This window comes from Coregonus clupeaformis, chromosome 1 (genome assembly GCF_020615455.1).
Source record: "Coregonus clupeaformis isolate EN_2021a chromosome 1, ASM2061545v1, whole genome shotgun sequence".
Lineage (NCBI taxonomy): Eukaryota > Metazoa > Chordata > Actinopteri > Salmoniformes > Salmonidae > Coregonus > Coregonus clupeaformis.
The window spans coordinates 62,241,338-62,258,514 of NC_059192.1; the positions used below are offsets into that span (position 1 = coordinate 62,241,338).

A 17,177-nucleotide genomic window follows, 5' to 3' on the forward strand; every position below is an offset into this window, starting at 1 on the left:
TGGTGCTTCCTGCTTTAGTTTTTGCTTATAAGCAGGAATCAGGAGGATAGAGTTATGGTCAGAATTGTCAAATGGAGGGCGAGGGAGAGCTTTGTACGCGTCTCTGTGTGTGGAGTAAAGGTGGTCTAGAGATTATTTTCCTCTGGTTGCATATTTAACATGCTGGTAGAAATTAGGTAGAACGGATTTAAGTTCCCCTGCATTAAAGTCCCCGGCCACTAGGAGCACTGCCTCTAAATGAGCGTTTTCCTGTTGATTTATGGCCTTATACAGCTCATTGAGTGCAATCTTAGTGCCAACATCGGTTTGTGGTGGTAAATAGACAGCTACGGAAAAATATAGATGAAAACTCTCTTGGTAAATAGTGTGGTCTACAGTTTATCATGAGATACTCTACCTCAGGCGAGCAAAACCTCAAGACTTCCTTAGTATTAGATTTTATGCACCAGCTGTTGTTTACAAATACACACAGACCGCCACCCCTTGTCTTACCGGAATCAGCCGTTCTATCCTGCCGATGACCGCCACCCCTTGTCTTACCGGAATCAGCCGTTTCTATCCTGCCGATGTAGCGTATATCCCGCCAGCTGTATGTTATCCATGTCGTGCGTTCAGCCACGACTCGGTGAAACATAAGATATTACAGTTTTTAATGTCCCGTTGGTAGGAAAACCTTAATCTTAGGTCATCCAATTTATTTTCAAATGATTGAACATTGCCTAATAGGATTGATGGATCTACGTCAGCCACCGCCCCTTTACTACAAATCCCAGCAGGTGGACAGAACATTTAGTCCATTAAATCTCCGCCTACGCACACACACAGGCACGCACACACACACACACACTCACGCATGCACAAACAACACACAAGCAGTAACATGCTACATGCTACATGCTACATGATACATGATACATGCTACATGCTGCATGCTACCCTTGCACACACACACAGACGGAGCCACTTTGGCTATATTTCAGAGGAATAGCACACATATACCTTTTATAATGTGGTAACTGCAGGTAGAGTGGGTGCCTGTATTCAAGAGTACAAAAACATAAGCACACATGCATGCAGACTGCTCAGACACACACAACCCTCTTACGAACACATGCACACATACACACACCTTTGTGCACACTTTCACACACTCACAGAACCATGGGAAATTCAACAGGGTTTCTGTAGTGAAGGGAATGAACAGCCACCTACTACAAAACTCAATGTCATTGGCTTTCCAATTATTTTCATGGTTGATTCTTGGCCTTACATAACAATCAGAATCTCACTGTACAATGTTAGGCTGTAGTATCTGAGGAATTTATGACTTTGTTAATGTTTGCAAATGGTAGCTTAGAGAATGTTGATTTGGCCCAGGGAGACATCTGGAGAGCAGTTTTAGAGTGGCACCCTAAAGCAGAGGAAGTCTCCTGGGATTGGTCTGTAGGGGAAACACCCATATCAGATTACATAGGATAAATACTTGGTTGAGACAAAGGAGGTCAGAATAGCATATTTAGAATTTGGGTTGGCTGTTCTCCAGTTGCCGGCAGGTATCCAAAGGATACAGTCCAAAGGAAAATGTTTGGGAGTAAAGACAGAAAAGCTGAACTGTTGGTCCCCCTGCTGGTTAACTGGGGTATTGTGATCCTCACTTTAACCCCCTAAAACCCACGCCGGTCTGCAGTCAAATTTACCTATACTGATGAGGATGCCTATCCTCAGAACGTTTATTACTCTAAATGCTGTGCTTGAGATAAAGCAATCATAGAAGACGCACCGGCATAACCTGATGCAGGTCGCCCAGGGTGGCGGTTGCTATGCCGACAGGAGTTTTCTGGTTACATTACATTTTTACATTTTAGTCAATTTAGCAGACGCTCTTATCCAGAGCGACTTACAGTTAGTGAGTGCATACATTTTTTTTATTTTATATACTGGAATCGAACCCACAACCCTGGCGTTGCAAACGCCATGCTCTACCAACTGAGCTACATCCCTGCCGGCCATTCCCTCCCCTACCCTGGACGACGCTGGGCCAATTGTGCGCCGCCCCATGGGTCTCCCGGTCACGGCCGGCTATGACTGAGCCTGGATTCGAACCAGGATCTCTAGTGGCACAGCTAGCACTGCGATGTGTGGAGTCAAGAGCTTCTTGTAGCAGTATGGAGGGAAGTGGATGTCCAAACCAATGCTGTTGTACACAGCGAGACCCATGAGCTGACACACAGAGTTAAGGACAATACACTGATTCAGAGACAGTTTAGACCATTTTAGGTGATCAGTTTTCACCAAAGCAGGACCAGTGTCTTGTGTCAAAAAGCTATTATCCTGAGCCATCTAACAATGCCCAGACAATATGAAATCACTGCACATCACTCAGTGACAATTAATATATTAGTGCAACACAATAACACAGGAAATTTTAACATAACGTACGGTACCAATGCAAATAGTCCTGGTAGCCATGATTAGCTGTTCAGGAGTCTTATGGCTTGGGGGTAGAAGCTGTTAAGAAGCCTTTTGGACCTAGACTTGGCGCTCCGGTACCACTTGCCGTGCGGTAGCAGAGAGAACAGTCTATGACTAGGGTGGCTGGAGTCTTTGACAAATTTTAGGGCCTTCCTCTGACACCGTCGGGTATAGAGGTCCTGGATGGCAGGAAGCTTGGCCCCAGTGATGTACTGGGCTGTATGCAGTACCCTCTGTAGTGCCTTGCGGTCGGAGGCCGAGCAGTTGCCATACCAGACAGTGATGCAACCAATCAGGATGCTCTCGATGGTGCAGCTATATAACTTTTTGAGGAATAGCGGGATTTCTTATAAGCGTCCGGGGTTAGAGTCCCGCTCCTTGAAAGCGGCAGCTCTACCCTTTAGCTCAGTGCGGATGTTGCCTGTAATGGCTTCTGGTTAGGGTATGTACGTACGGTCACTGTGGGGATGACATCATCAATGCACTTATTGATGAAGCCAGTGACTGATGTGGTGTACTCCTCAATGCTATCGGAAGAATCCCAAAACATATTCCAGTCTGTGCTAGCAAAACAGTTGTGTAGCTTACCATCTGCGTCATCTGACCACTTCCTTATTAACCGAGTCACTGGTGCTTCCTGCTTTAGTTTTTGCTTATAAGCAGGAATCAGGAGGATAGAGTTATGGTCAGAATTGTCAAATGGAGGGCGAGGGAGAGCTTTGTACGCGTCTCTGTGTGTGGAGTAAAGGTGGTCTAGAGATTATTTTCCTCTGGTTGCATATTTAACATGCTGGTAGAAATTAGGTAGAATGGATTTAAGTTCCCCTGCATTAAAGTCCCCGGCCACTAGGAGCACTGCCTCTAAATGAGCGTTTTCCTGTTGATTTATGGCCTTATACAGCTCATTGAGTGCAATCTTAGTGCCAACATCGGTTTGTGGTGGTAAATAGACAGCTACGGAAAAATATAGATGAAAACTCTCTTGGTAAATAGTGTGGTCTACAGTTTATCATGAGATACTCTACCTCAGGCGAGCAAAACCTCAAGACTTCCTTAGTATTAGATTTTATGCACCAGCTGTTGTTTACAAATACACACAGACCGCCACCCCTTGTCTTACCGGAATCAGCCGTTCTATCCTGCCGATGACCGCCACCCCTTGTCTTACCGGAATCAGCCGTTCTATCCTGCCGATGTAGCGTATATCCCGCCAGCTGTATGTTATCCATGTCGTCGTTCAGCCACGACTCGGTGAAACATAAGATATTACAGTTTTTAATGTCCCGTTGGTAGGAAAACCTTAATCTTAGGTCATCCAATTTATTTTCAAATGATTGAACATTGCCTAATAGGATTGATGGATCTACGTCAGCCACCGCCCCTTTACTACAAATCCCAGCAGGTGGACAGAACATTTAGTCCATTAAATCTCCGCCTACGCACACACACAGGCACGCACACACACACACACTCACGCATGCACAAACAACACACAAGCAGTAACATGCTACATGCTACATGCTACATGATACATGATACATGCTACATGCTGCATGCTACCCTTGCACACACACACAGACGGAGCCACTTTGGCTATATTTCAGAGGAATAGCACACATATACCTTTTATAATGTGGTAACTGCAGGTAGAGTGGGTGCCTGTATTCAAGAGTACAAAAACATAAGCACACATGCATGCAGACTGCTCAGACACACACAACCCTCTTACGAACACATGCACACATACACACACCTTTGTGCACACTTTCACACACTCACAGAACCATGGGAAATTCAACAGGGTTTCTGTAGTGAAGGGAATGAACAGCCACCTACTACAAAACTCAATGTCATTGGCTTTCCAATTATTTTCATGGTTGATTCTTGGCCTTACATAACAATCAGAATCTCACTGTACAATGTTAGGCTGTAGTATCTGAGGAATTTATGACTTTGTTAATGTTTGCAAATGGTAGCTTAGAGAATGTTGATTTGGCCCAGGGAGACATCTGGAGAGCAGTTTTAGAGTGGCACCCTAAAGCAGAGGAAGTCTCCTGGGATTGGTCTGTAGGGGAAACACCCATATCAGATTACATAGGATAAATACTTGGTTGAGACAAAGGAGGTCAGAATAGCATATTTAGAATTTGGGTTGGCTGTTCTCCAGTTGCCGGCAGGTATCTGTAAATTGAAGCTGTAACCCTTTGATATAAATAAACCTTTATGATCAAAGTACAGCATCAGCGGATTTCCTTGGTCTCACAGCATAATTAGCAACGTTTTCTCGACACAACAAAATGGCGACGAGGATTTGGACGAATTGCGTTTTTTCTCAACGTTCCATTCATGGGCGCCGAGCTGACTCTGGCTCCAGAGTCCGGCAGATAAGGGTGAATTTTCTCACCACTTTGGGCTCTGGTTAGTTCATGTGTCTGTGTGTCTGTGCGTTGAATAAATGCACCGTTAAGAACTTGCGTGTGTGCATTGTTGGTTATATGCTGTGGGATAGGAGTCCGTTCTAAATTTGTTTGCGCTGGTAAACAACGCAAAAAGGGGGGAGTGTCTATAGGGATATTTTGCTTGAATAAAATTCAAGAAGAATAGATTGAAAGGAATAAGGCCAAGGTAAATGTGTACAAATTAGAACCATTGCGAATCTATGTTAGCCCTCTAAGGAGGCGATCATTAGGATGGGCCGAAAATCCTAAAAGCACGTTAGGTGTATTTAGGTAAGTCCAGGGGGCTTGAGGCTGTGGTATATATATTCGGTTGCAAGTCCTCTGTAGCTCAGCTGGTAGAGCGCGGCGCTTGTAACGCCAGGGTAGTGGGTTCAATCCCCGGGACCACCCATACACAAAAATTTATGCACACATGACTGTAAGTCGCTTTGGATAAAAGCATCTGCTAAATGGCATATTATATTATTATTATTATAAGTTACCTCTCAACAGGTGGTTGACGAATTATATGATTGATGTGACCGCTCATTGAATTTCCGCGGACCTCGTGGCAGCCTAAATTTAGGAACAAAGGAATTATACGGCGCAATGGAGGTAACATGCTACATGCTACATGCTACATGATACATGATACATGCTACATGCTACATGCTGCATGCTACCTTAGGGGTCCATATGAATGGATTAAGCCTCTTAAACTGTATGTATGTTTGTGTAGAATAGAGTAGGATTTGTGTCCTATGGTTTGTGAGCTCTGTTAAGTGTTATTTTTTGTCTATGAGGGGTAAAAGAGAGGAAGTACAGCGGGACTGTCTACTTTCTGTTGTCTAGCTTGGAGAGAGCTGGGAGAGAGCTCCATCCACTCTGAAATCGTAGTGGTGTATGAACTACGTATGCGTGTGATTTTATGACTCTAGAGTTACGTAGGGCAAATGTGCCACTGAGCTGCGGGGAGACGCAGACAAAGAGAGAGAAGATTTAGAGACTAATAGTGTATTCTGGTTGTTAAATCGGCTGTTGTTTGACGATGAAACTGTTTTCTTGAGACCTATTGAATTGATAGATGAGAGATATGTTGACGGATTAAAAAAATAAAATAAAAAAAAATTAAAAAATGTTATTGAGCTATCTATAAATATTCCTGAGTTAAGTTTGCTTATTTCTTAGAGCGAATGTGAACGGAGGAGTATTGAATGGTTGAAATAACTCAGTGAGTGCATAAACTACTAAATTCTTGTCTGTTTCTTTGTTCTTTTGTGATATGAGAGACGATAAGAGGGAGGAGGAGAGAGAGAGAGAGATTAATTGCTGACGTGTACATCAAGCGACAGGGTGTGCTGCGACAGAGTCTGCTGCAACGGATCCAGTCAAACTAAGGCCAGTACTGTTCTATTTACAAAACTTACCTTCCCATACAGGATATTTTGGTTGCCTAGCATATTTGATGTTATGACAATTTGACAGGGACTTGGCAACAGACTGATCAATTGATGTAATTGCATATTGGAGTTTTTGTGAATAAGTTGGTTTGATTAGAGTTGAGGGGGAATCGAGTACTGACATTATTCTGTAACTTAAGGTAATTGGGTGCTTATTAAGCAATTGGTTTGTGAGTACTGTAGTGTTGCTGGATTGTAGGTCTTTCTTTTTTGGATTGCTCTGAAGTTGACTACTTTCATTTACTTTTCCTGATTGGATGTGGTAAGATTGCCACTAAGTTACAACACTCTTGGCAGTTTGTTGTAACCAAGTATTGGTGCTAAACTGTGTGTTAATGGATGCTAGCATGCTAGTTAGATATGGCGTCATAGCTAGGCATCGTGGGTTGTTGTGGGTAGTTACTGTAGGTTGGCAGTGTCTTCGGCCGTGCCGGCTGTAGCACGAAGCGAGCTAACTAGCCGTTTTTCGAACAGAGTCAGAGTCAACACAGTAGCCATTGTGTGCCAGGTGTAGCACGAAGCTAGCTAGCTAGCCGTTCTTCAAACAAAGTCAACACAGTGGCCACTGCTAGCTACCCAACACGACCAGCTAACTGTACTGTAGTAGCTAAATACAATATACTTGTCCTAGCTAGCCAACGTTTAATCATTGCTGCGTCATGAAAGGAACTTGACACAGACACGAATGATCTGTTTAGTGTGTTGTGACCAAGTGTTGGTGCTAAACTGTGTGTTACTGGACGCTAGCATGCTAGTTAGCTAGTTAACACACTATTGGTGGTTTGTTGTGACCAAGTGTTGGTGCTAAACTGTGTGTTATTGCTATTGGATGCTATCATGCTAGTTAGCTATGGTGTCATAGTTAGCTAGCTGAATAAAGTGGGTTGAGTCTATTCCTTTAAACATTGAACCGCTGTGGTTCACAACAATTCTGATTTCTAAAGGTGGAAGTTGGGAGAGTTTTTGTTCGGGTGGTTCAGTGAAACAATTTTAGTTTCTGAGGTAGAAGTTTTTTGGTGAGGGAGGCCCTGCTCTCTCCTCTCCCAGATGCTTAACTCATTTCATTCCGATCTCCTCTGCATTTTTGTAGCCATTTGCTACAGCCTGTCAACTATGCCTCTGCCTATCCCTGTTCTCTCCTCTCTGCACAGGCTACACAAACGCACCACACCGTGTGGCTGCTGCCTCTCTAACCTGGTGGTCCCTGCACGCACCCCACACCTGGAGTTCCAGGTCTCAGGCAGCCTCTGGAACTGCCGTTCTGCTGCCAACAAAGCTGACTTCATCCCAGCCTATGCCAACCTCCAGTCCCTCGACTTCCTGGCGCTGACGGAAACATGGATTACCACTGAAAACACTGCTACTCCTACTGCTCTCTCCTCGTCTGACCATGTGTTCTCGCATACCCCGAGAGCATCTGGTCAGAGGGGTGGTGGTACAGGAATCCTCATCTCTCCCAAGTGGACATTCTCAATTTTTCCCCTAATCCATCTGTCTATCTCCTCATTTGAATTCCATGCTGTCACAGTCACTAGCCCATTTAAGCTTAATATCCTTGTCATCTATCGCCCTCCAGGTTCCCTTGGAGAGTTCATCAATGAGCTTGACGCCTTGATAAGTTCCTTTCCTGAGGATGGCTCACCCCTCACAGTTTTGGGGGATTTCAACCTCCCTATGTCCACATTTGACTCATTTCTCTCTGCCTCCTTCTTTCCACTCCTCTCCTCTTTTGACCTCACCCTCTCACCGTCCCCCTACTCACAAGGCAGGCAATATGCTTGACCTCATCTTCACTAGATGCTGCTCCTCTACTAATCTCACTGCAACTCCCTCCATGTCTCCGACCACTACTTTGTTTCCTTTTCTCTCTCGCTCTCCTCCCACACTACTCACTCTGCCCCTACACAGATGGTAATGCGCCGCCGCAACCTTCGCTCTCTCTCTCCCACTACTCTCTTCTTCCATCCTATCATCTCTTCCCTCTGCTCAATCCTTCTCCCTCCAATCTCCTGATTCTGCCTCCTCAACCCTCCTCTCCTCCCTTTCTGCATCCTTTGACTCTCTGTGTCCCCTATCCTCCCGGCCGGCTCGGTCCTCCCCTCCAGCTCCGTGGCTTGATGACTCATTGTGAGCTCACAGAACAGAGCTCCGGGCAGCGGAGCGGAAATGGAAGAAAACTAAACTCCCTGCCGACCTGGCATCTTTTCACTCCCTCCTCTCTACATTTTCTTCATCTGTTTCTGCTGCTAAGGCCACCTTCTACCACTCTAAATTCCAAGCATCTGCCTCTAACCCTAGGAAGCTCTTTGCCACATTTTCCTCCCTCCTGAATCCTTGGCTCTGTCATATCCTCACACGGCCTCTCCTATCATCGCTACGCTGACGATACACAACTAATCTTCTCCTTTCCCCCTTCTGATAACCAGGTGGCGAATCGCATCTCTGCATGTCTGGCAGACATATCAGTATGGATGACGGATCACCACCTCAAGCTGAACCCTGGCAAGACGGAGCTGCTCTTCCTCCCGGGGAAGGACTGCCCGTTCCATGATCTCGCCATCACGGTTGACAACTCCGTTGTGTCCTCCTCCCAGAGTGCGAAGAGCCTTGGCGTGACCCTGGACAACACCCTGTCGTTCTCCGCTAACATCAAGGCGGTGACCCGCTCCTGCAGGTTCATGCTCTACAACATTCGGAGAGTACGACCCTGCCTTACACAGGAAGCGGCACAGGTCCTAATCCAGGCACTTGTCATCTCCCGTCTGGATTACTGCAACTCACTGTTGGCTGGCCTCCCTGCATGTGCCATTAAACCCCTACAACTCATCCAGAATGCCGCAGCCCGTCTGGTGTTCAACCTTCCCAAGTTCTCTCACGTCACCCCCCTCCTCCGCACACTCCACTGGCTTCCAGTTGAAGCTCGCATCCGTTACAAGACCATGGTGCTTGCCTTTGGAGCAGCGAGGGGAACGGCACCTCTGTACCTTCGGGCTCTGATCAGTCCCTACACCCAAACGAGGGCATTGCGTTCATCCACCTCTGGCCTGCTGGCTCCCCTTCCTCTGCGGAAGCATAGTTCCCGCTCAGCCCAGTCAAAACTGTTCGCTGCTCTGGCACCCCAATGGTGGAACAAGCTCCCTCACGACGCCAGGACAGCGGAGTCACTCACCACCTTCCGGAGACATTTGAAACCCCACCTCTTTAAGGAATACCTGGGATAGGATAAAGTAATCCTTCTACCCCCCCCAAAAAATTGTAAAGTGGTTATCCCACTGGCTATAGGGTGAATGCATCAATTTGTGAGTCGCTCTGGACTAGAGCGTCTGCTAAATGACGTAAATGTGCCCTTGAGCAAGGCACTTAACCCTAATTGCTCCTGTAAGTCGCTCTGGATAAGAGCGTCTGCTAAATGACTAAAATGTAAATGTAAAATGTAAAATAAAAAATAAATAAAATAAAAATATTTTAATTATACATATATTGATTGATTAATTGTTTTAAAAAATATATATATATTTTTTTTTAGTTTTTATTAATAATTAAAGGGAGGAAACTATAAGCTATATAGTCTAAAATAATAAAATAATTCACAATAAAGGAATATAAAAGAGTTGTTACAATGGGGAAAAAGGACATCAAGACTATGAAAGTAATTACACCTGTTGATATAGTTGAAAATAGTAATCCTCTAGTTAATGGTATTGCAAGGTTATCTGGAAAAGGGAATAAACGTTGGCCTGACATTGAACAACCATGGCCAGTGGAAGGGACTCTTAACCCTGACGTCATCAACATAATGAAAGTGCTTCTGTCAATTCATAAAGCAGATCAAAAGAAAGGGAAAAAAAAGGGAACAATGTAAAGAAAAGAGACAAAGAGAGCTGGGTGTTCTTAAGCTGTTTGAAAATGAAGGACAAAAACTGATAAAAGATACCAGCGATAAAAGAAACAAAGGTATAGAGAAAATTGTAAAAGCAGTGAAGGTGACAGAAAAACTAATGACAGAAGTCAGTACACCTTTCTCACATACGGATTCAGCAAAAAGACCCCCACCTTATGAGAAAGAAGTAGAGTTTAAGGACGTCTATCCTCAGCTTCCAGTGATCATTCAGGAGGGTTATTATTGCATCAGAGATGAGGATGAATGAATAATAGAGAGAGGACAAGCAGAAACGACCATAAAAATGAATAAAAACTCCAAAAGTAGGAAGAAAATGAGATGTCTGGAAACTAAGGGTGGAGTGAGGTTAAGGAAGATGGAACTTGAAGATGAAGAAGAAAATGATGATGATGATGATCAGAGTGATTGAGAAGAGATCATGGGTGGATATGACTCTGTGATTAGAAGGAAGTTGGCAAGAGAGGAAAGAAGAAGGATACTAGAGATTTGATCTCTGATGGAAGTTGAAGGAAGAAGGATACCAGAGATTCGATCTCTGAGGAAAGTGAAGATGGAGAAAGTGATAAAGATTTGGAGATTAAAGGTGCTTTATGTTCAAGAGGATTTTATCCAACAATGACTAGCACAGAAGAAATAGAAAGAGATATAGACCGATGCGTATTATGCCTGGGTAAAGCGAATAATTTAGAAGAAGTAAGAGAACTGGAACAACAACTCAAGAAGCTGAAGATACAGAAGAGGAGAAAAAACTGCTGAGAAAAGGATCCCAAGAATTGGAGAAGAGGTATACATTAAGGCCAAGACAAGGGAGCACAAGTAAGAAGATGATGCAAGGTGATCATTCGAGGACAAAACTTAGAATATAAGCCTTTGAAAAATACCGATATGCCAGATATACTTGAGAAGCTGTCTACTCTTCAAGATGGAGCATATCCTTGGATTTCAAGAAAGAGGAAGAAATTATGGTGGGAACATAGTCTGCCATAGGAGACATTAAGAGACTTTTGGCTAATCTCCTTGGGATTCCAGATATGGAAGAAATATTTCAGAGAGCGGGACTTAATAGATATGTAGGGACTGCAGTGAATGACCCTGAATTGTTGGCTGCAAGTAATAATAGGCTGTGGAGAGCACTGAAAGATACGTTTCCAACAAATGTGCATCCTGATAACATTCTGATTGATCCACTAGAACAACAATAAAATCCGAGAGCCTATGTGTCAAGAGTCCATCAAGTGTGGAGAAATATTACCGGAAATGATCCAGATGTGAGTCAAACTGAGCAGTTAATTTTGAGAGCTAAACTGCAGATTGGACTGCCCTCACCAGTAAGGAGCAAACTGGCAGAGGTGGTTGGACTTGGAAGCATGACAAAAGGCGTCTATACAGATCATATAGCCCATCAAGTGGATCTGTACAGGAAAAAGGAACACAACCAGAAAGAACAGGACCAAGAAACTCTCAGAAAACTCAATCAAATACAACTGGGGGGAGAATAAGAAGGAGAATAAAAGCTTTGGTTATGAAGAATCAGTGTGCACTAAATCAACAATCACTGCCACAGCTTCAACTGAACAAGGTCAAATGCAATTGTACCAGCCACAACTAGTGGTACAAGTTGTTTCATATCCATAGATAGTTTCTGGACTGTGAAAGAATTGGAGAGGAAGAGGATGAGAAGACTTAGGAAGAGGAAGAGGAGGAAGATTTAAGCCATACTTCCAGCAATCTCCAGAAGTGTGTTATGATGGTGGACAGGTTGGTGACTTTGCTGTGAGTGCAATGGGCCAGGAGGAAACATCAGAGGGAATTTCAGAGGAAGATACAGGAGCAAGTCAAGATCATCTGGAGGACAGGTGAACCCCTATAGGGGCCCGGAGCAAGGATTCTAGAGTGCCTAGAAGATCCGAAAGGGGGGTGTCAGCTGGTAGCATCAGGACCGGAAAAAGATCCAACAATTGAGGTGAAAATAAACAACCGACCATGGGAAGTGATGGTGGATAGTGGAGCTGCTTTTATCTGTGTTCAGCCTGAAGAGGTTACACATCTCACTATGTAAAATTAACTAATTAGGATAGGGATTTGAGGGAGTAAAACAGTTGATTACTCTTAAGGAACCAATTGAGCTCTGCTTTAAAAATCAAAGAAAATTACAATACCCATACTGGTATCAGAACATACACCTATTGCATTGTTGGGAAGAGATGCATTGCGTAAGTTGAACTGTACAATAAGATGTACACCAGACGGCTGTCTGGTAGAAGTGCCAAAGGAAAAGGTTTACCAATTGTTGATGATGACAGAAATGGATTTGTCTTTAGTATTCTGGATTGGAAATCTCAGTGAAGATTTTTTAAAGAAGGCTAAGGTTAGGAGAAGATTTTAAAGGAGTAGGGTTTTTGGGAATCATATTTGCTTGAAAAGGTTGATTATATCATAGGAAGGAGGACAATCTATCTGAAAAATAATGTTTACAGGGGGTGACTGTTATGCTTGGTTACATTCCTACACTAAGAGGTGAATAAGATGTCAAACTAAGCTAAAAGATGCTCAGTCGTTTACCAAGTCTGTGTGTAAAGAAGTCATAAGCAGGTGGGAACTTCCCGATCACATATCCTAAAATTAGTGGGAAAAGAATTGGTGGATAAATCAGTGAAATTGTTTTTGAAAAGTTAGGAGAAAAGTCAGATTAAAAAAGTTAGGAAAACTAGGGTTGAAGGAACTCTAGGACAGTCAGCTAAGCTTCAATGTTAGTAGGAAGAGAGAGAGAACAGTGGTGAAGGGAAATGTAGAGTTCAGTGGGAAGATAGATATGGTAGGAGTTTAGATCTGTTAGGAGCAGTTGCATTGAGAAAGTATACATTGTTGAATGATAAGAGAAGAATGAAGATTGAGGGTGATTGCAGTATCTATATTTACAATTCCCAGCAGGAAGATCAAGGTGATTATGAATGTATTTTTTATAATCAACAGTTTGAACGTGAGGGATTAGAGTTGGGACTGAGAGTTAATGTAGTGACACTAGTGGTGATAGATGGAAATACAAGTAAAGACTTCAAAGCTTTAGGGAGAATGGATGAATCAACGACAATGACATCAACACTTCAGCTTATTATAACAACAGTGACAAGCAATTCAACTCTTTCAACATTGACAGTTATTAAAGCTATAAATATATCACATTTGATTACAAGGGAGCCAATCGCTCCAGCACCAATTTTAGAGGAAAATACTGTCATTAGGGTTAGGATGGGTGGTACAGCTCATCTTCCTTGTAGATGTGAGAGAAGGAATGTGTAGAGGTGAGATTCCTCTCATGTGGGGAGATAATTATGGAGAAGAAGTGTTGTTATGAAGACTAGAAGTAGAAGCTGTTTCATCTAGTCAAAGGAAGTATATTTTGAACAACGATATGAAGTGGAAGAGGGTTATGAGTGATTGCTCACTTATTTTGCGTAATGTTACATGGAAAGATCAGGGAGAATATATGTGTACTTATCTAGTGCAAGCATTAAAATTTGTTCCGGTTAAGAATTATTGGTTATAAGGCTATGTAACTCGTAAGGTGACGCTTATGATGGAAGATTTGAAGTCTGTTGAAGCTTCCACAGTCACCAAAGGAGTTCAAGAGAAGTATATTACAGTAGCCACTCCAACAGTAAATACTACACAGAGGATATCTGTAACTTTCCCACTGGAAATAGTTAAGGGTGTTAATACATCAACTAAAGCAACTATTTTAATAGTAACTTTGAGAGAGGTTAATGGTACGACGGCAATAACAAATGTAGGAAATATGACACAGACACCAACAACAACTTTTCTGAAACTAAAGGATGTAGCAAGAGTGACTCAGGAGTTTATGATACGGATGGAGAGTGCTGTCAATGGTAGTAAGGATAGTGTTGAGATAGGAGAGCAGATGGTAGTAGAGAATGATGCAGATTCATCTGAAATAGTGCAGAATACTATCATGGAGGTACAGGATGAGTTCTTTGATTTTAATGAAAGACAACAAGATATATCTGATCAATACAGTTCGTTAGGGAAGAGAGAAACTAAATGGAAGGCATATGGATTTGATTCTTCTGTTTTGTAAATTAAAGATGGATGGGAAGGTAGGAATCTTTAGTTCAAGGAGTTAACTCATTCTGTAAGATCAGTGAGGAATCTTGAGGGTCCATGTCTGTTGAGAATTTCAGCATAAGGAAAATGGGGTTGAATCTTAGAAGGTAGCTAAACTTCTATCAAGTATGTGTCAATCTTATGTTTTATAAGGGATGTTGTATCAGCAACAATCATTAAGAGAGAAAATAATGTTGTTGTGGAAACATTTGTTTAGGCCTAGGTTTAAGTGTTATTGGTTAAGTGAATTACCCTATGTGAATTTGTTAGATGGGAAGTAAAATCAGTTAACAGCGCTTCATGAAGCATTGGGGAGGAAACCAGTGAGGGCTAAAAGCTGTTTTTGTTCTGTCGTGTCCCGTCGGCTGTTGGTGGTTGTTGCTGTCAAACAAAGAGTCCGCTTAGGCTGCACCTTGATTAGAAGCTTTTATTCATCACAAGTTTACAGCATAAGTTACAGACCCGCGGTGCCTGGAGAAGCACCGTCCCAAATTAATCTGAATGCCTCTGACCCCCTCTTTGTCTAGCTCATACTTATAAACAATGGCAGAATATGGGTTGCTCCCTCTTCCGTCCAATCACCGGTCTCCCCTGGGGTGTCACCCTACAACTGACTACTTTTGAACTAACATAAACCACATTCCATTTCTTCATGAAAAACATTTAACAAAGGCATAATCCTAATACACTACAGTTCTAATAAAACATATGATGGAAAGGGGATGTTTATGGGATATCAGATTGTGATGATTATATGATGACTTTGGGTAAGCATGAACATAAGGTTAGTAATGAGAAATATAATGTAACTTTTTATGTTCCAGTTATTAAGAAGAGCAGGACTTTGATGGTGAAAGATCAGCTTTTGCCTGGTAATGTGACTATTGGGAATTTTTTAGATATTTGGTGGGTTTGTGGTGATAAAGCGTATATATTCTGACCCTATGGATGGACAGGATGTTGTTACATGTCGATGTTGAAGCTTCCATATGAGGTTTTAAAATTAAAAGAGGGGTAGCAAGGGGAAAGAGATACATCTGATTCTGAAAGAGAGAAGTTTCATAGTCTGGGAAGCCTATCATTGGAGGATAAGTCTAAGAGAGAAGTATGGGATTTTTCCATGGTATGGTGTAAAATTTGGGAAGATAACATAGATAACATTACCTATAATTTGAAGGGTTTTGCGAATGAAACGATAAGAGGGTTTAACCTTCTGTCAAGACTCAAAGGAGTATTGATAGATAGATATCAATTTTGAATATCCGATCATTTTTCAAATGTTTTTAAATATTAGTGTGATTTTAGTATTTTGTTATGAATCAAAGGGGGGAAATGGTATGTGATTCATTGTATATATCATTTTTATATTTTTAGTTGATATTGATGTTTTAATTTGAATGTGTTGTTTTGCAAAATATACTGTTTGGTCTTTTCTTTTCTTCCAGAAGCATATGGGGGAATATGTAGAGGGGATTCAAATACTCAAACATGGACAATATGAAAGGAGAATATGAATGGACTGGAGGAAGTGGAACAAGGAAGGTGTGGAAATGTTCAGATTACATCATCGACGTTGCATTGGAAGTCGACACTGCTGAGGAGATGAAGTGCAGTGGACTACATTCCAGTGTCTGCAATGATATATAGACATATTTGCATGTGTAATACATAATTTGTGTCATATTCTTTCTGTATTAATTTTTGTAGAATGATATTTGCTGTTATTGGGTACATGTGGGGATCTCAGATGTTTTTGTTTATTTCGTGGATGCTTAGGGACATGGGGTCTAGGCAGGGATAGAGAGAATCCACAGGAGGGTCCGATGGGTCGACCAGCCTGAATGTGGACATTTTTGATTGTATTTTGTTCTGAAAGAGCTGCAAAATCTGGACCGCTACAAATCCCTACAACTGACTACTTTTGAACTAACATAAACCACATTCCATTTCTTCATGAAAAACATTTAACAAAGGCAAAGTCCTAATACACTACATTTCCCCCCTTCGAGACTAACTAAAAGTCTCGAAAACAAACAGAATAGGATTATGACCAGTAACAATTTATCTTATTGAGTATCTTTATCATTAAACCAAAAACATTCTCCTCTAGAGTGTAAATACCTTTCTATGAAATATGAATAACTGTTTATGAAGTGTGAATACATTACTATGAAATATGAACAAATCTTTATGAAGTGTGAGAGCGAAAAACTGTCCGGCAGCCATCTTTTCAGATATCCATCCATCAATCAAGACAGTAAAATTCTCTCACGGTTCCTCTGCCCCAGGCAACCACCTAGGTACTCCCGATAAACTCATAAATCCCTATCAATGCATTTGAAACTATAATGCAATTAAATACACATGTAAGCCCCTGCAAACAAAATCCTATCCAAAAAATTTCCACTCTAAGGCTGGTCAACCCATCGGATCCTACAGTGGACCTCTCCCTGCCTAGACTCCCTGTCCCTAAGCATCAACGAAATAAACAAAAACATCTAAGATCCCCACATGTATTCAATAACATCAAATATCATTCTACAAAAATTAATACCTAAGAATATGACACAAATTATGTATTACACATGCAAATATGTCTATATTTCATTGCAGACACTGGAATGTAGTCCACTACACTTCATCTCCCCGTAGTCTCGACTTCCAATGGATTGTTGATGATGGAATGGGAACCTTTCCCCCCCTTCCTTGTTTCATCTCCTCCAGTCATTGTCCTTTCATATTGTCCTTGTTTGAGTATTTAAATCTCCACATATTCCCCCA

At 42.2% G+C, this 17,177-nt stretch overlaps 1 pseudogene; it reads right to left on the reverse strand.

Annotated features, from left to right (window-relative positions):
• LOC121545708 overlaps positions 1–17,177 on the reverse strand; it is a 78,290-nt pseudogene that overhangs the window by 9,636 nt on the left and 51,477 nt on the right.